This window comes from Triturus cristatus, chromosome 1_2, assembly GCF_964204655.1.
Source record: "Triturus cristatus chromosome 1_2, aTriCri1.1, whole genome shotgun sequence".
In the NCBI taxonomy this organism is placed as follows: Eukaryota; Metazoa; Chordata; class Amphibia; order Caudata; family Salamandridae; genus Triturus; species Triturus cristatus.
In genome coordinates, this window is record NC_140580.1 from 409,786,162 (window position 1) to 409,812,697 (window position 26,536).

Below are 26,536 nucleotides of genomic sequence, written 5' to 3' on the forward strand. Positions count from 1 at the left end.
CATGCAGAGATGTTAGGTATATCATCACATGTCCTTGCTGTGACCAGGTCACAGGCCAAAAAGTGCCTCACTGAACCTCAGGTCTTGGATCCTGGAACAATGGACCAAGCACCTACCAAGAAGAAGAACAGGAGGGTCAAGGCTGTGCCTTCCCCCCTGCCTCAGAGTGATGATCAACCTTCCCAGGAAGCTGATCTAGAGGACCCTGAAGGAACTGTCCCTGAAGAGCTTGAACCTGATCAGGTTGAGTTTCTGGGGACAGGGGGACCTTCAAGGGCTGACTTGAGGCAGGCTCAGTTATCCTGTCCCTCTCTTGAACCCCTCAGACAGCTGGCTGCTGCTGAGGCTGCTGGGAATGCTCAAGGTACCCATAAAGTGTATTGGGATGAAGGGCTCCTGTATTCAGAGGCTAGAGACCCCAAGCCTGGTGCTACCAGGAGGTTGGTTATACCTCTGCAATTTAGGGGCTTCCTTCTTACCTTGGCCCATGATATTCCTTTAGCAGGACACTTAGGCCAGAACAAGACTTGGGACAGGCTTGTCCCTCACTTTCACTGGCCTCGCATGAATGAAGATACAAAGGAGTTTTGTCGCTCCTGTGTGACCTGCCACGCCAGTGGCAAATCAGGTGGCACAACAAAGGCCCCCCTAATACCACTACCTGTGGTGGGGGTCCCCTTTGAAAGAGTGGGAATAGATATAGTGGGTCCCATGGATCCTCCCACTGCATCTGGGCACAGATTTATACTGGTGGTAGTGGATCATGCCACCAGGTATCCAGAGGCAATTCCCCTTAGGACCACTACAGCACCTGTTGTGGCCAGGGCCCTGCTGGGAGTATTCTCCAGAGTGGGGTTTCCTAAGGAGGTAGTTTCTGACAGAGGTACCAACTTCATGTCAGGATACTTGACAGCTATGTGGAAGGAATGTGGTGTCAACTACAAGTTCACCACTCCTTATCACCCACAATGCAATGGGCTTGTTGAGAGATTCAACAAGACCCTAAAGGGTATGATCAAAGGATTACCTGAAAAGCTCAGGCGAAGATGGGACATCCTTCTACCCTGCCTTCTGTTTGCTTACAGAGAGGTCCCACAAAAGGGGGTTGGCTACAGCCCCTTTGAATTGTTGTTTGGGCACCCTGTAAGAGGCCCACTGTGTTTAGTGAAGGAAGGATGGGAGTTACCTCTCAAAAAGCCTAAACAAGACATAGTGGACTATGTACTTGGTCTCCGCTCCAGGATGGCTGAGTATATGGAGAAGGCATCCAAAAACCTTGAGGCAAGCCAGGCCTTACAGAAAGCTTGGCATGACCAAAAGGCTGTCTTGGTTGAGTTTCAGCCAGGACAGAAGGTATGGGTGTTGGAGCCAGTGGCCCCAGCAGCACTCCAAGACAAATGGTCTGGACCCCATACAATCCTGGAAAAGAAGGGAGAGGTCACCTACTTGGTAGACCTAGGAACTCCCAGGAGTCCCCACAGGGTACTCCACGTTAACAGGTTAAAAGCATATGTTGACAGGGCAGACATGGGCTTGCTCATGGCTACAGATGAGGGACAGGAGGAAGAGAGTGACCCTCTCCCAGACCTGTTGTCTCAGAACCCTGAAGATGGCTCAGTTGAAGGAGTGACCCTTGGAGGCAACCTCACTGCCCATCAGCAGACTGAATGTAGACAAGTTCTACAATCATTTTTTTCTTTTCACGTGGGCGCACTCCGCTGGTCTTTAGCAAGTAGCCCCATAGGATTGTGGATGATAGAGTAGCAGCGGCGAGTACACCTATGCTACAAAGTGTAATAATAAATGCCATCCCTGGACACGTGTTTCGAGGTAGTTGCCTCTCGTCAGCAGGGAGCAGGACTGTGTGGGGGGTGCCGTAGACTGCCAAAAAATATAAGGTTTAAGTACCTTTCGTGGCGGCGCGCGGGTGCAGACTCCAGGCTCGTCAGCCAATCGCTCAGGGAGCTTCAAACATTCTTTTCACGTGGGCGCACTCCGCTGGTCTTTAGCAAGTAGCCCCATAGGATTGTGGATGATAGAGTAGCAGCGGCGAGTACACCTATGCTACAAAGTGTAATAATAAATGCCATCCCTGGACACGTGTTTCGAGGTAGTTGCCTCTCGTCAGCAGGGAGCAGGACTGTGTGGGGGGTGCCGTAGACTGCCAAAAAATATAAGGTTTAAGTACCTTTCGTGGCGGCGCGCGGGTGCAGACTCCAGGCTCGTCAGCCAATCGCTCAGGGAGCTTCAAACATTCTTTTCACGTGGGCGCACTCCGCTGGTCTTTAGCAAGTAGCCCCATAGGATTGTGGATGATAGAGTAGCAGCGGCGAGTACACCTATGCTACAAAGTGTAATAATAAATGCCATCCCTGGACACGTGTTTCGAGGTAGTTGCCTCTCGTCAGCAGGGAGCAGGACTGTGTGGGGGGTGCCGTAGACTGCCAAAAAATATAAGGTTTAAGTACCTTTCGTGGCGGCGCGCGGGTGCAGACTCCAGGCTCGTCAGCCAATCGCTCAGGGAGCTTCAAACATTCTTTTCACGTGGGCGCACTCCGCTGGTCTTTAGCAAGTAGCCCCATAGGATTGTGGATGATAGAGTAGCAGCGGCGAGTACACCTATGCTACAAAGTGTAATAATAAATGCCATCCCTGGACACGTGTTTCGAGGTAGTTGCCTCTCGTCAGCAGGGAGCAGGACTGTGTGGGGGGTGCCGTAGACTGCCAAAAAATATAAGGTTTAAGTACCTTTCGTGGCGGCGCGCGGGTGCAGACTCCAGGCTCGTCAGCCAATCGCTCAGGGAGCTTCAAACATTCTTTTCACGTGGGCGCACTCCGCTGGTCTTTAGCAAGTAGCCCCATAGGATTGTGGATGATAGAGTAGCAGCGGCGAGTACACCTATGCTACAAAGTGTAATAATAAATGCCATCCCTGGACACGTGTTTCGAGGTAGTTGCCTCTCGTCAGCAGGGAGCAGGACTGTGTGGGGGGTGCCGTAGACTGCCAAAAAATATAAGGTTTAAGTACCTTTCGTGGCGGCGCGCGGGTGCAGACTCCAGGCTCGTCAGCCAATCGCTCAGGGAGCTTCAAACATTCTTTTCACGTGGGCGCACTCCGCTGGTCTTTAGCAAGTAGCCCCATAGGATTGTGGATGATAGAGTAGCAGCGGCGAGTACACCTATGCTACAAAGTGTAATAATAAATGCCATCCCTGGACACGTGTTTCGAGGTAGTTGCCTCTCGTCAGCAGGGAGCAGGACTGTGTGGGGGGTGCCGTAGACTGCCAAAAAATATAAGGTTTAAGTACCTTTCGTGGCGGCGCGCGGGTGCAGACTCCAGGCTCGTCAGCCAATCGCTCAGGGAGCTTCAAACATTCTTTTCACGTGGGCGCACTCCGCTGGTCTTTAGCAAGTAGCCCCATAGGATTGTGGATGATAGAGTAGCAGCGGCGAGTACACCTATGCTACAAAGTGTAATAATAAATGCCATCCCTGGACACGTGTTTCGAGGTAGTTGCCTCTCGTCAGCAGGGAGCAGGACTGTGTGGGGGGTGCCGTAGACTGCCAAAAAATATAAGGTTTAAGTACCTTTCGTGGCGGCGCGCGGGTGCAGACTCCAGGCTCGTCAGCCAATCGCTCAGGGAGCTTCAAACATTCTTTTCACGTGGGCGCACTCCGCTGGTCTTTAGCAAGTAGCCCCATAGGATTGTGGATGATAGAGTAGCAGCGGCGAGTACACCTATGCTACAAAGTGTAATAATAAATGCCATCCCTGGACACGTGTTTCGAGGTAGTTGCCTCTCGTCAGCAGGGAGCAGGACTGTGTGGGGGGTGCCGTAGACTGCCAAAAAATATAAGGTTTAAGTACCTTTCGTGGCGGCGCGCGGGTGCAGACTCCAGGCTCGTCAGCCAATCGCTCAGGGAGCTTCAAACATTCTTTTCACGTGGGCGCACTCCGCTGGTCTTTAGCAAGTAGCCCCATAGGATTGTGGATGATAGAGTAGCAGCGGCGAGTACACCTATGCTACAAAGTGTAATAATAAATGCCATCCCTGGACACGTGTTTCGAGGTAGTTGCCTCTCGTCAGCAGGGAGCAGGACTGTGTGGGGGGTGCCGTAGACTGCCAAAAAATATAAGGTTTAAGTACCTTTCGTGGCGGCGCGCGGGTGCAGACTCCAGGCTCGTCAGCCAATCGCTCAGGGAGCTTCAAACATTCTTTTCACGTGGGCGCACTCCGCTGGTCTTTAGCAAGTAGCCCCATAGGATTGTGGATGATAGAGTAGCAGCGGCGAGTACACCTATGCTACAAAGTGTAATAATAAATGCCATCCCTGGACACGTGTTTCGAGGTAGTTGCCTCTCGTCAGCAGGGAGCAGGACTGTGTGGGGGGTGCCGTAGACTGCCAAAAAATATAAGGTTTAAGTACCTTTCGTGGCGGCGCGCGGGTGCAGACTCCAGGCTCGTCAGCCAATCGCTCAGGGAGCTTCAAACATTCTTTTCACGTGGGCGCACTCCGCTGGTCTTTAGCAAGTAGCCCCATAGGATTGTGGATGATAGAGTAGCAGCGGCGAGTACACCTATGCTACAAAGTGTAATAATAAATGCCATCCCTGGACACGTGTTTCGAGGTAGTTGCCTCTCGTCAGCAGGGAGCAGGACTGTGTGGGGGGTGCCGTAGACTGCCAAAAAATATAAGGTTTAAGTACCTTTCGTGGCGGCGCGCGGGTGCAGACTCCAGGCTCGTCAGCCAATCGCTCAGGGAGCTTCAAACATTCTTTTCACGTGGGCGCACTCCGCTGGTCTTTAGCAAGTAGCCCCATAGGATTGTGGATGATAGAGTAGCAGCGGCGAGTACACCTATGCTACAAAGTGTAATAATAAATGCCATCCCTGGACACGTGTTTCGAGGTAGTTGCCTCTCGTCAGCAGGGAGCAGGACTGTGTGGGGGGTGCCGTAGACTGCCAAAAAATATAAGGTTTAAGTACCTTTCGTGGCGGCGCGCGGGTGCAGACTCCAGGCTCGTCAGCCAATCGCTCAGGGAGCTTCAAACATTCTTTTCACGTGGGCGCACTCCGCTGGTCTTTAGCAAGTAGCCCCATAGGATTGTGGATGATAGAGTAGCAGCGGCGAGTACACCTATGCTACAAAGTGTAATAATAAATGCCATCCCTGGACACGTGTTTCGAGGTAGTTGCCTCTCGTCAGCAGGGAGCAGGACTGTGTGGGGGGTGCCGTAGACTGCCAAAAAATATAAGGTTTAAGTACCTTTCGTGGCGGCGCGCGGGTGCAGACTCCAGGCTCGTCAGCCAATCGCTCAGGGAGCTTCAAACATTCTTTTCACGTGGGCGCACTCCGCTGGTCTTTAGCAAGTAGCCCCATAGGATTGTGGATGATAGAGTAGCAGCGGCGAGTACACCTATGCTACAAAGTGTAATAATAAATGCCATCCCTGGACACGTGTTTCGAGGTAGTTGCCTCTCGTCAGCAGGGAGCAGGACTGTGTGGGGGGTGCCGTAGACTGCCAAAAAATATAAGGTTTAAGTACCTTTCGTGGCGGCGCGCGGGTGCAGACTCCAGGCTCGTCAGCCAATCGCTCAGGGAGCTTCAAACATTCTTTTCACGTGGGCGCACTCCGCTGGTCTTTAGCAAGTAGCCCCATAGGATTGTGGATGATAGAGTAGCAGCGGCGAGTACACCTATGCTACAAAGTGTAATAATAAATGCCATCCCTGGACACGTGTTTCGAGGTAGTTGCCTCTCGTCAGCAGGGAGCAGGACTGTGTGGGGGGTGCCGTAGACTGCCAAAAAATATAAGGTTTAAGTACCTTTCGTGGCGGCGCGCGGGTGCAGACTCCAGGCTCGTCAGCCAATCGCTCAGGGAGCTTCAAACATTCTTTTCACGTGGGCGCACTCCGCTGGTCTTTAGCAAGTAGCCCCATAGGATTGTGGATGATAGAGTAGCAGCGGCGAGTACACCTATGCTACAAAGTGTAATAATAAATGCCATCCCTGGACACGTGTTTCGAGGTAGTTGCCTCTCGTCAGCAGGGAGCAGGACTGTGTGGGGGGTGCCGTAGACTGCCAAAAAATATAAGGTTTAAGTACCTTTCGTGGCGGCGCGCGGGTGCAGACTCCAGGCTCGTCAGCCAATCGCTCAGGGAGCTTCAAACATTCTTTTCACGTGGGCGCACTCCGCTGGTCTTTAGCAAGTAGCCCCATAGGATTGTGGATGATAGAGTAGCAGCAGCGAGTACACCTATGCTACAAAGTGTAATAATAAATGCCATCCCTGGACACGTGTTTCGAGGTAGTTGCCTCTCGTCAGCAGGGAGCAGGACTGTGTGGGGGGTGCCGTAGACTGCCAAAAAATATAAGGTTTAAGTACCTTTCGTGGCGGCGCGCGGGTGCAGACTCCAGGCTCGTCAGCCAATCGCTCAGGGAGCTTCAAACATTCTTTTCACGTGGGCGCACTCCGCTGGTCTTTAGCAAGTAGCCCCATAGGATTGTGGATGATAGAGTAGCAGCGGCGAGTACACCTATGCTACAAAGTGTAATAATAAATGCCATCCCTGGACACGTGTTTCGAGGTAGTTGCCTCTCGTCAGCAGGGAGCAGGACTGTGTGGGGGGTGCCGTAGACTGCCAAAAAATATAAGGTTTAAGTACCTTTCGTGGCGGCGCGCGGGTGCAGACTCCAGGCTCGTCAGCCAATCGCTCAGGGAGCTTCAAACATTCTTTTCACGTGGGCGCACTCCGCTGGTCTTTAGCAAGTAGCCCCATAGGATTGTGGATGATAGAGTAGCAGCGGCGAGTACACCTATGCTACAAAGTGTAATAATAAATGCCATCCCTGGACACGTGTTTTGAGGTAGTTGCCTCTCGTCAGCAGGGAGCAGGACTGTGTGGGGGGTGCCGTAGACTGCCAAAAAATATAAGGTTTAAGTACCTTTCGTGGCGGCGCGCGGGTGCAGACTCCAGGCTCGTCAGCCAATCGCTCAGGGAGCTTCAAACATTCTTTTCACGTGGGCGCACTCCGCTGGTCTTTAGCAAGTAGCCCCATAGGATTGTGGATGATAGAGTAGCAGCGGCGAGTACACCTATGCTACAAAGTGTAATAATAAATGCCATCCCTGGACACGTGTTTCGAGGTAGTTGCCTCTCGTCAGCAGGGAGCAGGACTGAGTGGGGGGTGCCGTAGACTGCCCAAAAATATAAGGTTTAAGTACCTTTCGTGGCGGCGCGCGGGTGCAGACTCCAGGCTCGTCAGCCAATCGCTCAGGGAGCTTCAAACATTCTTTTCACGTGGGCGCACTCCGCTGGTCTTTAGCAAGTAGCCCCATAGGATTGTGGATGATAGAGTAGCAGCGGCGAGTACACCTATGCTACAAAGTGTAATAATAAATGCCATCCCTGGACACGTGTTTCGAGGTAGTTGCCTCTCGTCAGCAGGGAGCAGGACTGTGTGGGGGGTGCCGTAGACTGCCAAAAAATATAAGGTTTAAGTACCTTTCGTGGCGGCGCGCGGGTGCAGACTCCAGGCTCGTCAGCCAATCGCTCAGGGAGCTTCAAACATTCTTTTCACGTGGGCGCACTCCGCTGGTCTTTAGCAAGTAGCCCCATAGGATTGTGGATGATAGAGTAGCAGCGGCGAGTACACCTATGCTACAAAGTGTAATAATAAATGCCATCCCTGGACACGTGTTTCGAGGTAGTTGCCTCTCGTCAGCAGGGAGCAGGACTGTGTGGGGGGTGCCGTAGACTGCCAAAAAATATAAGGTTTAAGTACCTTTCGTGGCGGCGCGCGGGTGCAGACTCCAGGCTCGTCAGCCAATCGCTCAGGGAGCTTCAAACATTCTTTTCACGTGGGCGCACTCCGCTGGTCTTTAGCAAGTAGCCCTATAGGATTGTGGATGATAGAGTAGCAGCGGCGAGTACACCTATGCTACAAAGTGTAATAATAAATGCCATCCCTGGACACGTGTTTCGAGGTAGTTGCCTCTCGTCAGCAGGGAGCAGGACTGTGTGGGGGGTGCCGTAGACTGCCAAAAAATATAAGGTTTAAGTACCTTTCGTGGCGGCGCGCGGGTGCAGACTCCAGGCTCGTCAGCCAATCGCTCAGGGAGCTTCAAACATTCTTTTCACGTGGGCGCACTCCGCTGGTCTTTAGCAAGTAGCCCCATAGGATTGTGGATGATAGAGTAGCAGCGGCGAGTACACCTATGCTACAAAGTGTAATAATAAATGCCATCCCTGGACACGTGTTTCGAGGTAGTTGCCTCTCGTCAGCAGGGAGCAGGACTGTGTGGGGGGTGCCGTAGACTGCCAAAAAATATAAGGTTTAAGTACCTTTCGTGGCGGCGCGCGGGTGCAGACTCCAGGCTCGTCAGCCAATCGCTCAGGGAGCTTCAAACATTCTTTTCACGTGGGCGCACTCCGCTGGTCTTTAGCAAGTAGCCCCATAGGATTGTGGATGATAGAGTAGCAGCGGCGAGTACACCTATGCTACAAAGTGTAATAATAAATGCCATCCCTGGACACGTGTTTCGAGGTAGTTGCCTCTCGTCAGCAGGGAGCAGGACTGTGTGGGGGGTGCCGTAGACTGCCAAAAAATATAAGGTTTAAGTACCTTTCGTGGCGGCGCGCGGGTGCAGACTCCAGGCTCGTCAGCCAATCGCTCAGGGAGCTTCAAACATTCTTTTCACGTGGGCGCACTCTGCTGGTCTTTAGCAAGTAGCCCCATAGGATTGTGGATGATAGAGTAGCAGCGGCGAGTACACCTATGCTACAAAGTGTAATAATAAATGCCATCCCTGGACACGTGTTTCGAGGTAGTTGCCTCTCGTCAGCAGGGAGCAGGACTGTGTGGGGGGTGCCGTAGACTGCCAAAAAATATAAGGTTTAAGTACCTTTCGTGGCGGCGCGCGGGTGCAGACTCCAGGCTCGTCAGCCAATCGCTCAGGGAGCTTCAAACATTCTTTTCACGTGGGCGCACTCCGCTGGTCTTTAGCAAGTAGCCCCATAGGATTGTGGATGATAGAGTAGCAGCGGCGAGTACACCTATGCTACAAAGTGTAATAATAAATGCCATCCCTGGACACGTGTTTCGAGGTAGTTGCCTCTCGTCAGCAGGGAGCAGGACTGTGTGGGGGGTGCCGTAGACTGCCAAAAAATATAAGGTTTAAGTACCTTTCGTGGCGGCGCGCGGGTGCAGACTCCAGGCTCGTCAGCCAATCGCTCAGGGAGCTTCAAACATTCTTTTCACGTGGGCGCACTCCGCTGGTCGGTGTAGCAGTGTGCAGTGTGCGACCAATCTGGTTTAACTTTATATTCAGGCTCCCTTGAGCCGGTGGAGTCGACGGACTCATGGTTACGCACCTGCGCGCTACGAGAGGTACTAGACCTGATACGATTTTAGCAGCTTACACAGCAACCCCACACATTTTCCTACTCCCTGCTGACGAGAGGCAACTACCTCGAAACACGTGTCCAGGGATGGCACAAGCCACGCATACTTGCATTCACACTCGAGCATAGGTGTATCCGCCGACGCTGACCTTCAGGGACCATTTTCATTGGGGGAACACGCCTGGTAGGTGTAGCAGTGTGCGACCAATCTGGTTTAACTTTATATTCAGGCTCCCTTGAGCCGGTGGAGTCGACGGACTCATGGTTACGCACCTGCGCGCTACGAGAGGTACTAGACCTGATACGATTTTAGCAGCTTACACAGCAACCCCACACATTTTCCTACTCCCTGCTGACGAGAGGCAACTACCTCGAAACACGTGTCCAGGGATGGCACAAGCCACGCATACTTGCATTCACACTCGAGCATAGGTGTATCCGCCGACGCTGACCTTCAGGGACCATTTTCATTGGGGGAACACGCCTGGTAGGTGTAGCAGTGTGCGACCAATCTGGTTTAACTTTATATTCAGGCTCCCTTGAGCCGGTGGAGTCGACGGACTCATGGTTACGCACCTGCGCGCTACGAGAGGTACTAGACCTGATACGATTTTAGCAGCTTACACAGCAACCCCACACATTTTCCTACTCCCTGCTGACGAGAGGCAACTACCTCGAAACACGTGTCCAGGGATGGCACAAGCCACGCATACTTGCATTCACACTCGAGCATAGGTGTATCCGCCGACGCTGACCTTCAGGGACCATTTTCATTGGGGGAACACGCCTGGTAGGTGTAGCAGTGTGCGACCAATCTGGTTTAACTTTATATTCAGGCTCCCTTGAGCCGGTGGAGTCGACGGACTCATGGTTACGCACCTGCGCGCTACGAGAGGTACTAGACCTGATACGATTTTAGCAGCTTACACAGCAACCCCACACATTTTCCTACTCCCTGCTGACGAGAGGCAACTACCTCGAAACACGTGTCCAGGGATGGCACAAGCCACGCATACTTGCATTCACACTCGAGCATAGGTGTATCCGCCGACGCTGACCTTCAGGGACCATTTTCATTGGGGGAACACGCCTGGTAGGTGTAGCAGTGTGCGACCAATCTGGTTTAACTTTATATTCAGGCTCCCTTGAGCCGGTGGAGTCGACGGACTCATGGTTACGCACCTGCGCGCTACGAGAGGTACTAGACCTGATACGATTTTAGCAGCTTACACAGCAACCCCACACATTTTCCTACTCCCTGCTGACGAGAGGCAACTACCTCGAAACACGTGTCCAGGGATGGCACAAGCCACGCATACTTGCATTCACACTCGAGCATAGGTGTATCCGCCGACGCTGACCTTCAGGGACCATTTTCATTGGGGGAACACGCCTGGTAGGTGTAGCAGTGTGCGACCAATCTGGTTTAACTTTATATTCAGGCTCCCTTGAGCCGGTGGAGTCGACGGACTCATGGTTACGCACCTGCGCGCTACGAGAGGTACTAGACCTGATACGATTTTAGCAGCTTACACAGCAACCCCACACATTTTCCTACTCCCTGCTGACGAGAGGCAACTACCTCGAAACACGTGTCCAGGGATGGCACAAGCCACGCATACTTGCATTCACACTCGAGCATAGGTGTATCCGCCGACGCTGACCTTCAGGGACCATTTTCATTGGGGGAACACGCCTGGTAGGTGTAGCAGTGTGCGACCAATCTGGTTTAACTTTATATTCAGGCTCCCTTGAGCCGGTGGAGTCGACGGACTCATGGTTACGCACCTGCGCGCTACGAGAGGTACTAGACCTGATACGATTTTAGCAGCTTACACAGCAACCCCACACATTTTCCTACTCCCTGCTGACGAGAGGCAACTACCTCGAAACACGTGTCCAGGGATGGCACAAGCCACGCATACTTGCATTCACACTCGAGCATAGGTGTATCCGCCGACGCTGACCTTCAGGGACCATTTTCATTGGGGGAACACGCCTGGTAGGTGTAGCAGTGTGCGACCAATCTGGTTTAACTTTATATTCAGGCTCCCTTGAGCCGGTGGAGTCGACGGACTCATGGTTACGCACCTGCGCGCTACGAGAGGTACTAGACCTGATACGATTTTAGCAGCTTACACAGCAACCCCACACATTTTCCTACTCCCTGCTGACGAGAGGCAACTACCGCGAAACACGTGTCCAGGGATGGCACAAGCCACGCATACTTGCATTCACACTCGAGCATAGGTGTATCCGCCGACGCTGACCTTCAGGGACCATTTTCATTGGGGGAACACGCCTGGTAGGTGTAGCAGTGTGCGACCAATCTGGTTTAACTTTATATTCAGGCTCCCTTGAGCCGGTGGAGTCGACGGACTCATGGTTACGCACATGCGCGCTACGAGAGGTACTAGACCTGATACGATTTTAGCAGCTTACACAGCAACCCCACACATTTTCCTACTCCCTGCTGACGAGAGGCAACTACCTCGAAACACGTGTCCAGGGATGGCACAAGCCACGCATACTTGCATTCACACTCGAGCATAGGTGTATCCGCCGACGCTGACCTTCAGGGACCATTTTCATTGGGGGAACACGCCTGGTAGGTGTAGCAGTGTGCGACCAATCTGGTTTAACTTTATATTCAGGCTCCCTTGAGCCGGTGGAGTCGACGGACTCATGGTTACGCACCTGCGCGCTACGAGAGGTACTAGACCTGATACGATTTTAGCAGCTTACACAGCAACCCCACACATTTTCCTACTCCCTGCTGACGAGAGGCAACTACCTCGAAACACGTGTCCAGGGATGGCACAAGCCACGCATACTTGCATTCACACTCGAGCATAGGTGTATCCGCCGACGCTGACCTTCAGGGACCATTTTCATTGGGGGAACACGCCTGGTAGGTGTAGCAGTGTGCGACCAATCTGGTTTAACTTTATATTCAGGCTCCCTTGAGCCGGTGGAGTCGACGGACTCATGGTTACGCACCTGCGCGCTACGAGAGGTACTAGACCTGATACGATTTTAGCAGCTTACACAGCAACCCCACACATTTTCCTACTCCCTGCTGACGAGAGGCAACTACCTCGAAACACGTGTCCAGGGATGGCACAAGCCACGCATACTTGCATTCACACTCGAGCATAGGTGTATCCGCCGACGCTGACCTTCAGGGACCATTTTCATTGGGGGAACACGCCTGGTAGGTGTAGCAGTGTGCGACCAATCTGGTTTAACTTTATATTCAGGCTCCCTTGAGCCGGTGGAGTCGACGGACTCATGGTTACGCACCTGCGCGCTACGAGAGGTACTAGACCTGATACGATTTTAGCAGCTTACACAGCAACCCCACACATTTTCCTACTCCCTGCTGATGAGAGGCAACTACCTCGAAACACGTGTCCAGGGATGGCACAAGCCACGCATACTTGCATTCACACTCGAGCATAGGTGTATCCGCCGACGCTGACCTTCAGGGATCATTTTCATTGGGGGAACACGCCTGGTAGGTGTAGCAGTGTGCGACCAATCTGGTTTAACTTTATATTCAGGCTCCCTTGAGCCGGTGGAGTCGACGGACTCATGGTTACGCACCTGCGCGCTACGAGAGGTACTAGACCTGATACGATTTTAGCAGCTTACACAGCAACCCCACACATTTTCCTACTCCCTGCTGACGAGAGGATACTACCTCGAAACACGTGTCCAGGGATGGCACAAGCCACGCATACTTGCATTCACACTCGAGCATAGGTGTATCCGCCGACGCTGACCTTCAGGGACCATTTTCATTGGGGGAACACGCCTGGTAGGTGTAGCAGTGTGCGACCAATCTGGTTTAACTTTATATTCAGGCTCCCTTGAGCCGGTGGAGTCGACGGACTCATGGTTACGCACCTGCGCGCTACGAGAGGTACTAGACCTGATACGATTTTAGCAGCTTACACAGCAACCCCACACATTTTCCTACTCCCTGCTGACGAGAGGCAACTACCTCGAAACACGTGTCCAGGGATGGCACAAGCCACGCATACTTGCATTCACACTCGAGCATAGGTGTATCCGCCGACGCTGACCTTCAGGGACCATTTTCATTGGGGGAACACGCCTGGTAGGTGTAGCAGTGTGCGACCAATCTGGTTTAACTTTATATTCAGGCTCCCTTGAGCCGGTGGAGTCGACGGACTCATGGTTACGCACCTGCGCGCTACGAGAGGTACTAGACCTGATACGATTTTAGCAGCTTACACAGCAACCCCACACATTTTCCTACTCCCTGCTGACGAGAGGCAACTACCTCGAAACACGTGTCCAGGGATGGCACAAGCCACGCATACTTGCATTCACACTCGAGCATAGGTGTATCCGCCGACGCTGACCTTCAGGGACCATTTTCATTGGGGGAACACGCCTGGTAGGTGTAGCAGTGTGCGACCAATCTGGTTTAACTTTATATTCAGGCTCCCTTGAGCCGGTGGAGTCGACGGACTCATGGTTACGCACCTGCGCGCTACGAGAGGTACTAGACCTGATACGATTTTAGCAGCTTACACAGCAACCCCACACATTTTCCTACTCCCTGCTGACGAGAGGCAACTACCTCGAAACACGTGTCCAGGGATGGCACAAGCCACGCATACTTGCATTCACACTCGAGCATAGGTGTATCCGCCGACGCTGACCTTCAGGGACCATTTTCATTGGGGGAACACGCCTGGTAGGTGTAGCAGTGTGCGACCAATCTGGTTTAACTTTATATTCAGGCTCCCTTGAGCCGGTGGAGTCGACGGACTCATGGTTACGCACCTGCGCGCTACGAGAGGTACTAGACCTGATACGATTTTAGCAGCTTACACAGCAACCCCACACATTTTCCTACTCCCTGCTGACGAGAGGCAACTACCTCGAAACACGTGTCCAGGGATGGCACAAGCCACGCATACTTGCATTCACACTCGAGCATAGGTGTATCCGCCGACGCTGACCTTCAGGGACCATTTTCATTGGGGGAACACGCCTGGTAGGTGTAGCAGTGTGCGACCAATCTGGTTTAACTTTATATTCAGGCTCCCTTGAGCCGGTGGAGTCGACGGACTCATGGTTACGCACCTGCGCGCTACGAGAGGTACTAGACCTGATACGATTTTAGCAGCTTACACAGCAACCCCACACATTTTCCTACTCCCTGCTGACGAGAGGCAACTACCTCGAAACACGTGTCCAGGGATGGCACAAGCCACGCATACTTGCATTCACACTCGAGCATAGGTGTATCCGCCGACGCTGACCTTCAGGGACCATTTTCATTGGGGGAACACGCCTGGTAGGTGTAGCAGTGTGCGACCAATCTGGTTTAACTTTATATTCAGGCTCCCTTGAGCCGGTGGAGTCGACGGACTCATGGTTACGCACCTGCGCGCTACGAGAGGTACTAGACCTGATACGATTTTAGCAGCTTACACAGCAACCCCACACATTTTCCTACTCCCTGCTGACGAGAGGCAACTACCTCGAAACACGTGTCCAGGGATGGCACAAGCCACGCATACTTGCATTCACACTCGAGCATAGGTGTATCCGCCGACGCTGACCTTCAGGGACCATTTTCATTGGGGGAACACGCCTGGTAGGTGTAGCAGTGTGCGACCAATCTGGTTTAACTTTATATTCAGGCTCCCTTGAGCCGGTGGAGTCGACGGACTCATGGTTACGCACCTGCGCGCTACGAGAGGTACTAGACCTGATACGATTTTAGCAGCTTACACAGCAACCCCACACATTTTCCTACTCCCTGCTGACGAGAGGCAACTACCTCGAAACACGTGTCCAGGGATGGCACAAGCCACGCATACTTGCATTCACACTCGAGCATAGGTGTATCCGCCGACGCTGACCTTCAGGGACCATTTTCATTGGGGGAACACGCCTGGTAGGTGTAGCAGTGTGCGACCAATCTGGTTTAACTTTATATTCAGGCTCCCTTGAGCCGGTGGAGTCGACGGACTCATGGTTACGCACCTGCGCGCTACGAGAGGTACTAGACCTGATACGATTTTAGCAGCTTACACAGCAACCCCACACATTTTCCTACTCCCTGCTGACGAGAGGCAACTACCTCGAAACACGTGTCCAGGGATGGCACAAGCCACGCATACTTGCATTCACACTCGAGCATAGGTGTATCCGCCGACGCTGACCTTCAGGGACCATTTTCATTGGGGGAACACGCCTGGTAGGTGTAGCAGTGTGCGACCAATCTGGTTTAAGTTCTACAATCATTTCAACATCTGTTTTCCTTAATACCTAGCCAAACTGACTGGTGTACCCATGTGGTGGACACTGGTGACAGTCTGCCTGTAAAGAACAAGCTCTACAGACAACCTGACCACGTCAGGGACTGTATAAAGGCTGAGGTACATAAAATGCTGGAATTAGGTGTCATTGAACCCTCAGAGAGCCCCTGGGCTAGCCCAGTGGTTCTGGTCCCCAAACCTCACACCAAAGATGGCAAGAGAGAGATGAGGTTCTGTGCGGATTACAGAGGACTCAATGCTGTCACCAGGACAGATGCACACCCTATTCCAAGGGCAGATGAGCTCATAGACAAACTAGCTTCTGCAAAGTTTTTGAGCACATTTGACTTGACAGCTGGCTATTGGCAAATCAGATTAGCTGAGGAGTCTAAGGCCAAAACAGCATTCTCAACCCCAGGTGGGCACTACCAGTTTGTGGTGATGCCCTTTGGTCTGAAGAATGCACCTGCCACCTTCCAAAGGCTGGTGAACCAAGTCCTTACTGGGTTGGATGACTTTTGCGCAGCATATCTTGATGACATTGCTGTCTTTAGCTCCACCTGGGAGGATCACCTGATCCACCTGAAGAAGGCTCTTGAGGCTCTGCAAAGGGCAGGCCTCACTATCAAGGGTACTAAGTGCCAGATAGGGCAGAGTAAGGTTGTATATTTGGGCCACCTTGTAGGTGGAGGCCAAGTTCAACCACTGGAGAGTAAGATACAATCCATCAAGGACTGGTCCCCTCCAACCACCCAGACTCAAGTTCGAGCTTTCCTGGGCTTGCCTGGGTACTACAGGAAGTTTGTTAAGAACTATGGGTCCATTGTGACTCCTCTTAATGATCTGACATCCAAGAAGATGCCCAAAAAGGTTCAGTGGACAGTAAGCTGTCAAAAGGCATTTGATGACCTGAAGGAGGCCATGTGCTCTGCACCTATCCTGAAAAGTCCTGACTACTCCAAAGAGTTTATTGTCCAAACAGATGCTTCTGAGTTGGGTGTGGGAGCTGTGCTGTCACAACTTAATGTAGATGGTCAAGGCCAACCCATTGCTTTTATTAGTAAAAGGTTGACCCCCAGAGAGAAGAATTGGTCAGCTATTGAGAGGGAGGCCTTTGCTGTGGTGTGGGCCCTGAAGAAGCTGAGGCCATACTTGTTTGGCACTCACTTCAAGATTCAGACCGACCATAAGCCCCTCTTGTGGCTAAATCAGATGAAGGGTGAAAACCCCAAACTGCTTAGGTGGTCCATTTCCCTACAGGGGATGGACTTTACAGTGGAGCACCGGCCAGGTACTGACCATGGGAATGCAGATGGTCTCTCCAGGTACTTCCACTTAGGACATGAAGACGAGACTGGTCAAGGCTAGTTTAATGTCCCTGCGTTTGGTGGGGGTTGTGTAGGAGAGTAGGGTCTGCTATCCTATGGTCACCCCAAATTTTTGCTTTTTGCTTCACTGGTTTTTGACATATTGAGGCTGTGGGCCTGCCAATCAGACCCCCAGCCTGCTGTTCTCTCTACTAAATTAACACTATGCACCCTAGGTGCATAACCAATTGGAAGTGGATCACCCTGTCAGCCCCTGTACCAGTGTACACTAGGTACCCAGGGCATTGGTGTACCCAAGGCCTGCCAGGGGCTGAAGCATGTATTATGCCACCCCAGGCTTGGCCTAACAATTTGACACAACTGGCTGATCACTCAGCTGGGGTAAGTTGGTGTAATCACCTCTTACTTAGGTGTAGTATACCTATACCTAACCTTAAATGGGACACCTGGTAACCTATAAGTCACTCCTATGGCAGGCCTTAACAATCCTGAAGGCAGAGTGCTTGGTTCCATGTGAGATGGTGCTCTGGCATGAGCTGAGCCTGTCTGCAGTGGTCGGAACCCCTTCCTTCTACTGTTTCCAGATATCGTCATACCATATACTCTTAAGTGCATTATGAACCTCGCGGTTAAATGCTATCTTTGGTTTGGCTTTATCAAAACATGTCGAGTAAGGTGTCATACGAATTGGAATACTAACCCCTCGCCAATTCTGGCGACGGGGTTAGCATTCCACCCTTCTAGAGGGACACGACATGTACAGTACCTGAAACCCGGGTAAAATCAGACATAGCCTCAGCTCCACAAAATGGATGCTGCCACCACAGACACAAGTCTGCCCTCCTGCTGCTGGGAGTCCTTCCAGCTTGGGAGGTGTGGACAAAGGGTTTCTTGCCAGGGGAGGTGCATGCACCACCCCAGACAGGATTTTGTGTATTGGTCAGGTAGGGCTTGAAAGAAACCAGACATGCCTGTGGCTCACAAGGAGCCTCGGTGCATATGCCAGTTCAATCCGGTCCTGGGGCACACCAGTCCCGGGCCTGGGGCGAGCTGGACAAAGGATTGGGGGTGTAACCACCCCCCTTCCTGGTCCCACCCATAGGGAGGGACCTAGCAGGTAGTCCGGCCCCTAGAATCCGCTTAAAGGTAGGAGCTGTGTCCTAAGACTTCAGACATCCTGGAATCAACTTGAAACTAAGAAGAAGACGGGAACTTCGACATTCTGCTGCACAGAAGACTGAAGGAAATCTCCCCTGTGGTCAGGGAGTGACCACCTTGCTAACGCAAGCACCATCCAGCGAATCAACATCTGCTTTGCCGCCGCCTCCCGCCGGAGCCCGAGCCCAGAGACTGACAAGACCTGGACCTCCAGACCTCTCACCGCCCGATCCACAGTCCCTGAAAAGAGGAGACCCGTGGAGGCACCGAGACACGTGGAGCCAGCCATCTTGGAACGACGACGACAAGCTGCAAGCGCAACAACCGAGGCTCCCTCCAAGTTGTGCTTTGGGATCTGAGAAGCCCAACCCTCGAGCAGCATCTGCACCAAAGGTGAGCCCTCCAGCATCTCCACGATCTGCGTGGGGCCCTTCTGCATTTTGCCACTCGACGCGCCTAACCGGTTGCTGGCCCGCTGGCTAGTGGCCATCTTGGCGACGAACTTCAAGAAATACACCACTGGTCTGGTTTCTCTAGACTGGCCCTTGCTCCCCTCCAAAGGAGCAGTCCCTCTGACCTTGCTGGTCAGAACAATCAGCTTATCTTGTTCTCCACAACAATTGCTTTTGCCAAGGCTTGTTTGCTTCGATCAAGTCGCTGACACCGCCGACAGCGAGAGCCTGCGTGGGACAGCTCGTGAACCGACTAGTGGACGTCGTAGACCTTCAGGGACCACGTGGCTGCAGAGACAAGCTACACCTTTCTTCCTGTTTGCACCCGACATCGCCTGGTACCCACCTGGTGCCACGCTGGTCACTGGCTAGTGACTGTGAACACTGTCCCCTCTGCTTACAGGTCTTCAACATCTCCGATCCACTCTTGGATCCACCGCATCTCTCCCGGACCGACCGCCTGCAGCATCTTTGTCTTCAGGCTCCACGGAACAGATAGAAGAAACCCGACGCACTTCGACACCTATGCACCCGCTTCCTGTGGGTGAGGTAAAGTTGGCACTCCGGTGCCCAAGTGTCGAGTAACATCTCTAGTGCCTGTGTTTCCAATCTTGAGTTCCTAGTCCATCCGGAAGATCCTTTTTGCAGTAACTTTGTACTTTTTACGCACCCATTGAAACCTATGGGAGCACGCGTGTGACTATTTGCTCTGCACACGCCACCCGTGGACCTCCTGGTCACTAACTGAAGTTAGCTCCTTGTAGGCCCAGCGATTCTAGAGGCCCTAGGCCTTTTCCCTTTTCTGTTCGTGGTACTTATACCACTATTTTAGTATATGGTTTGAGCGGCCACCAGGGCCTATCCATATAAAGTGCAACTTCTGTGTATTCTACTGTAATCTTGTTTGACGATTTGTGCTCCTGTGCTCATAAAGAGACTAGGGGTTACTTTGAGAAATAAATACATATATATTTTGAATATATATCTGTGTGGTGTCCTTTCATTGGTATAAAAGGGGGTTGCATTTGGTAAAACAGCTGGCTTATCACGCTTCACGAGTTTAGCCTCAAAGACTGCTTAGCCTACGCTACCACTAGGGCAGCTAGTCCGACAAGGTTGACTTACAACCACACCATAAGGGTTGCTTGGCATGGTACAAGGTGATCACTTTAACTAGTGAGCATCATATACCAGGCCAACTTCTCACACTTATCAAACCGTCTTCTTAATTCTGGGCCTTTGTTTATTGTTCTTTGAGAAAAGCAAACAATCATTTTAAATGTCATTTCCTGTGATTTTGCAACTTTTTTGATATCAATAAAATATGAATAAATAATATGTTGTAATGTTTTAAGTCTGCTGGACAACTATATGTACATTTGGATGAATCACCAAGGATGTTATATCCATAGGAGAAAGAATTTGTAATTTGCTTGTGCTTATTTCCCTGCTCTCTTCCTCCCATTGAGATTTCAGGAACCCTCTGCTGTGTTTTTTGTTGGTGGGTGGAAGCCTTCTTGCCCATGCACACACTGCAGGTGCTGGGTGTCACTTCACGCCAGTGCTTCCAGGCAGCTTGTCTTCTGCCCACCTGAACCACGGTCTGGGCCACTGCATACACTTTGCCCTGGTAAGTGGTACTCCTTTAATTGAATGGTCTATGCCTTATAATTCGGGCCCTGTCCTTATTGATGCGGGGGTGACTCACTCATGTTTGATGCTGCAGTCTGTCTGTGCTCCCCTCACCTTAGGGGCGTTCTCTCACTGTGCCAGGCAGCCATGTTCAAGCACCTCAGACACTGTGCTAGCCGTGACACTATGCAGGTCTCTCTTCTACTTCTCCTACTGCATACCGTCCTACACGCGGGACTCACCTATGCCTGGCGAGTCGTTGGACACAGCTTCTGGACTGCTTCTGCCTTACAAGGGTCACGGCAGGCAGGTGACTGCAGGCAGAGAGGCTGGATGTCGTTCTCATACCTAACAGGGTAGCTATCACGCCAGCAGCAGGTGAGGGGGTGACTTTGGCACAGGCTACACTTCCCCTCATGACAAACCTTGAAACAGCTGCCAGCTCACACATAGGGGCTGATCTACTCATTGCCATTGCAAAGTAGTGGGCGCAAGGTTCACATACTTGTAAAATAATGCACTCGCACAGAGTTACTTTGATACTGGTACATGCTCCCGGCCCCTTTCATTATCAGGGTCACCTGACAAGTGACTCCTGTGATGGGTGGGTGTTAAGTGTGGGTACAACACAAGGCTGAACACTAGAACGTGCCCAGCAGGACAATACACTGCATACCCACAGTGAAAAAAGAAGGTGTTATAAGCCTCCCTTAATCCCCCTTTTAGCACACTTCACCACAGTGTAAATTTAGAAAAATAAAAGATGCATTGGAAAGGCTTTGCAAATGTTGGAGAATTTAAAGCTAAATGGAATACGATACAAGCTGTATACCAAGTGCTCTGGGAACACCCAACTACCTATGTTAACAATTAACATCTTGTGCAGTTTTGATATCAGCCTGCCGATCTCAGAGCCTTCAGTCTCATCATCAGTTTTGAGGAGCTAAAGCTATTTTCACAATGACAGTTGCTTTCTAGTTTTCTGTCATCAGTCATTATCAGAGGCAGCAGTGCAAGCTTCCCTAAAACAAAGAACAGCTACGTAACAGGCATCGGTGGAAGTAGGAGTATCTCAAGGTTCCATCAGATACACAAAACAGCAACACAGTATCTACAGTGCAAGCCTCACTCTCACACAGAGCAGATACAACTGGAGCATAATCATTTGATCCCAGACAAAACAAGTCCACATCAGACAACTGCAGACCCTGCTTCCTTGACAATAGAACAAGTAAAAAAAATGTTTAAGTCACCCTCCTCAAAGAGCAGACACACAATGGCAGAAGTAGTGCCCACTTCTCTTATTCTTGAACATATGTAGGTTAGTAGCATCATTGCAGGCATCCCTCCCAGACATAAAAATCCACCTCGTGCATCTTTGATATACATCTTGATCTCTCACAAAACAGGTACACATCTAGCAGCAGCAAAGCAAGCTTCCCTTATCAATAGAAGAGATTTAAGAAAGCAGCGATAGTTCAAGGCTTAATGGCCAGAACGGCTGACTTTGAAGCTGGGGAACCAGGTTCGGGTCATGAGGAGGCTCAAACGTCCTGTGATTCTGGGCAAATCACTTAATCTCCCCCTACCTAGAAATGAATGTGTCCGTCTGAAATGCAACTGGTGCTCATGTAAAGCGCTCTGATACCTTCGGGTGCAGTTTGTGCTATATAAAACAGGAAGAAAAAAAACAAGCATACCATAGTAGCAATGGTTCACGCTTCCCTCCTTTTACTAAATATATTGCTTAGTAGCAGTAGTACAAGCTTCTCTTCCTCACAGAATGTGTACAGTACGATAGCATCAAATCATGGTTCCAGCTGGCAATAAAACCAGGTGCTGTGCAAACTTTCCTTCCCAGTAAAACAGATCTTACACAGCAGCAGTGGTGTGAGCATCAGTGTCATAGGTTACACACACGTGTCTGGGGCAGATGCTTAATCCCCTGAAATGACTATATGGGTGGATGAACGAATGAATGGGCGAGAGCTCCACCTTTACTCTTGCATCATGTCTGGTCTGTTTGTCTGTTGCCAGTGTCTTTCTCATCTGGATTCACTTGCATGACTGTCAGTGATGCTTTAGTCAAATCCTGTAAGTCGCCATTTTGAATCTTAGTATAATTGCTGTAACTCTTGCTGTTGTCGTAGCCTGCAGTCTTGCTATTGTCACTGAGTCCTGTTGTCAGAGCTTGTAGCTACTCCTGCTGTCAGAACATTGAAAATTCAGTGATACAGAAATTGGGGTGCCCTCCAGCACCTTTGGTTAATGCATGTCACATTCATTAGAATGAGGCCCCTGGTAGATGCTCTTTGGTCTGGGCCGCCAGAGGTGACACACTCAGCATTCTAATCTAGGTTGTTGGTGGTTTCTTCCATCTTCCTACACAGGAGCAATCCTGTGCCTGATCAGCTGAGGGAGAAAGTGATATGCGGAGGCTGAGGGTGCAGAAATTATGTAGTAACCTGGAGGTGGTCATATTGCAGGTTTGTGGGCAGGCTTTACTTGTGCATGTGGCTCTCTCTGTCTCTTTCTGCCTCTCCCTATTTAACTCACTGTAGTTCTGCTACATTATCTCACACAAGAGACACTCACCATAACAGGTGTACACATATGTACATATCGTGCTGGTTCACCAACATGTCCACCAACTTTCCCTCCCATGACAGCTGCATTTAAATATTTCATGATCCTCTAGCAGGAGCAATGCAAATAAAAATTTAGACAAAGAAAACTTTAGCCAAAGCAAGAATATATTATGAATCCAGTTAGTTTCTGTCATTAGCTAATGCCAAACCATTTCAAAAGATTCCCCAACCAGTGCGAAGACAAAACTATTTAAAACATAATAAGTGTCATGTCTGCATTAAGTTACTTGCACAAGCAGCTTGAGTGTTTAGGTGTGATGGAGCAAGGTTTTGTATAAAAGAAACTTGCCCATATGCAATCCTCTCAAATAACATTGTAACCAATCTGTCCGTGAATACTAATTTTGCACCATATTTTACATTTTGCATCTAGGGGAAGCTTTTCTATGTGCTGTGCTAATGAATAACCAAGTGTCCTAAAATGGCTGCTAAAAACGCAGGAACTCTTCTGTGCATGCCTCTACTACAGATATGTAGTATGACGTCTTCTGTCGCTTGGAGGGAAAACTTCGCAGACTAAAGCACATGCTTTGCTGAAACTAACCTATGCAAGTTCTACTAAGTTATTAATGCAAAAGATTTATTAAGTAAATGGGGTTAGAGTAGAAGTAAGTGGTATACAGTGTTTTCATTTAAGTTTGTATTCTAACGTGTTCTTATTTGACTTTTATTAATAGCTCATATTTGGGCCTTGGAGGGTGACCGCGTCTCTGTTTCCTTGTGGCTTCTACCCATGCACAACGTCTGCTTGTCCTAAAACAAATGAGGTTATTGACTGGCTGCCAAACTCTAAGCCCAGCAAGGACATGGGAAGAACAACTCTTGACCCTACGAGAGGAAGAAGACGCAACATTGTATTACAGACTTATCGATCCACATATGAAATGCTTGTGGGAATAAAGCTTGTGGGTATTAAAATTAAGGGGCGGGGAGCTAGACAATAGACTAAAGAAAAATATTACACTTAGTATGGTGTGATGTCCTCACCTCACTGTTTGGCCCAATCAAATTGCAGGTGCACATGGAATTGAAACATTTGGGGGTGGATCATACATTTGAATTGGTATAACAGAGGTAAGTTCTAGATAGTTAGACACACTTGAGGCTGAGATGCCGATGTTATGCTGAAATGCTGCCCGATTTTGCTGCAATCTGACTGAAGAATCCAACACTAGGGAAATTCGCGGAACAACTGAGGAGGCACATCAAGGAAGGGGTTTGGATGAGCCTGAGCCGGAGAGAGTAGCACCAGAGAGGGGTGTAACGCTGGTGTTACACTATAGGAGGTCATCTTCCCTGTCCTGAACCTGTCTTGAATCCTTGACACTCTTATGTCGGGGTCCTCCCACCATTCTAGGTAAATATAATTGTGGGATAAATGCTCCGTACTTGCTCTCTATTCTTCCTCTCCTCAGGTACTGTCATTGCAAGTTTTAAATAATGTGAACTGATTATAAGCTAACTGTACTGTTTTTCCTGATGGAGAATTCTGGTACTTCTATGTGTATTTTGATTTGACTCACAACATTATTAATTCAGATAAACTTTTAAAACTCCTTGTCTGTGGTTCTTTGAATAAAAGATAAATGTATCATATTATTTCCTCCCTATTCTAATCTACTACTAGATCTTTCGAATGTGCATTTACTCAGGAGACAGGAATGGTAAGAATACTGGTGTATAGGTTTACTAGGGTAAAATAAATTGATGACCAGTGGATATTTGCCAGCTCATTGAGTGTATAGATGTATATGGGCCCAAATGAGTGTTGTGTGTATGTATGGAGCTGGTAAACTCCGCTGCATCAGGTGTGTCTTCTATCCACAGTTAGACGGTGCATTTGACGCTGCTATTACATTGTGATTATTAAGTGTGCTCCTGTTAACGATTCGATGTATTGATAGGAATAAAGATAGTGGTACCGAGGGTGTGACAGAATGGAAAAAACAAAAGGGCAATAGTGACAGTAGTCCAAGCCAGGTACAAGGAAGAGCGACAGGGAGATAGTGTCAAAGGGAAAGTCAATGTAACAAAAAGAGAAATAAAGACAAATCAAGACAGCTGCCTTTGGATGGTGCTGCATATTGTATCAATGTAGACAAGTGACATGAGCTTTCTGTATGTATGCCCACATCAGCAAAGAGTGCAGGTCAATCCTAGGAATGTCTCATTACTGTGATAGTGGTTCTTTTTGTTGGTCAGTGTTAGACCTGGCCCTTTCTGCATTTTTATCCCCAAACATTTTGCCCTTTGCCTCCTATTTTTCTGACCCTGTTTTCGTTGGCTATAGGATTCTAGGCACTTTGCCACTGCTGATCAGTGTTTTAGTGCATATGCTCTCTCTGTAAATTGTAAATATGATTGGTTATCCATGATTGTCAAATTTGATTTACTGGTAAGTCCCTAGTAAAGTGCACTAAGTGTGCCAGGGCCTGTAAATCATATGCTACTAGTGGGCTTGCACCACTGGTTGTGCCAACCACATGAGTAACCCTGTAAACATATCTTAGACCTGTCACTGCAGTGTCTGCACATACAGTTGTCAACTGCCATATTTCCTTGACAAGTGCGCCCACTTGTCAGCTCCTAACCTTCTCTTTTACTACATGTAAGGTACCCCTAAGGTAGGCCCAAGGTACCCCCATGGGCAGGGTGCAGTGTATGTGAAAGGTAGAACATGTACTGGTGTGTGTGGCATGTCCTGATAATGAAATTCTGTTTATTCTGTTTTTCACCATTGAAAGGCTGACTTTCCCAGAGGCTTATCATTGGGGCTACACAGTATCTTTTCAATAGGGACAAGATCGAAAAATTGAGTTTAGGCTCTCTTAACTCAGAATTTATTGACACACGTTTTGGTAAAGGTGTTTTTTAAATTGTGCGTTTGAAAATGCCACATTTAGAAAGTGAACGTTTTCTTATTTTACCATTCTGTGTGTCACTTGCTGTTTGTGCATTCAGCGTATGTTGTTGGAGTGACAGGAGCTGGGGATGTACATTCACTTTAGACAGGCATGGGGGTTAACTTGTGTCCTGCCAATAAAAGAAAATACCAGCTCCACTGTAATCAGGTGTCGCAGCACACCCGGATGGCATTCGGCTATCCGGGTGGGACCCAGATGATGAAGTATGTCACCAACTAGGTTGGTGAGTGAGGGGTCTTCTAAAAAGGACGACTCTGTCCTTTCGGTGCACCTCTCTTCATTACGGAGGCACTGAGGTACCTCCATGGGTGTACTCCTCCTAGTGTTTGTTTATATTGATTAAGGGAACCAGGAGTACACCCGCGCAGAATACCCCTTCTCTCTCATTGTTTTTCTTTGTTATACACTACTGCATCTTTTTTCATGCATTGATATGGTGCTATGTGGCATTTTATGCATTTTGACAGGGTAAAAAGTACCATTGGTAAGAAGTATCTATTATGTACAATGATAATGTTTTCCTGATGGTTCTTTTATGACATGTGCAACTTATAAGTCTATTGCTTTATTGCACTAAAGTGGGATTATGACTAACCCCGGGCAAAGACCTCTGCTCCGCCCGCGGATTGTGCAGAGATTTGCCTTTTACGCAATCTGCAGAGAAGGCAAATCTGCCACCGCA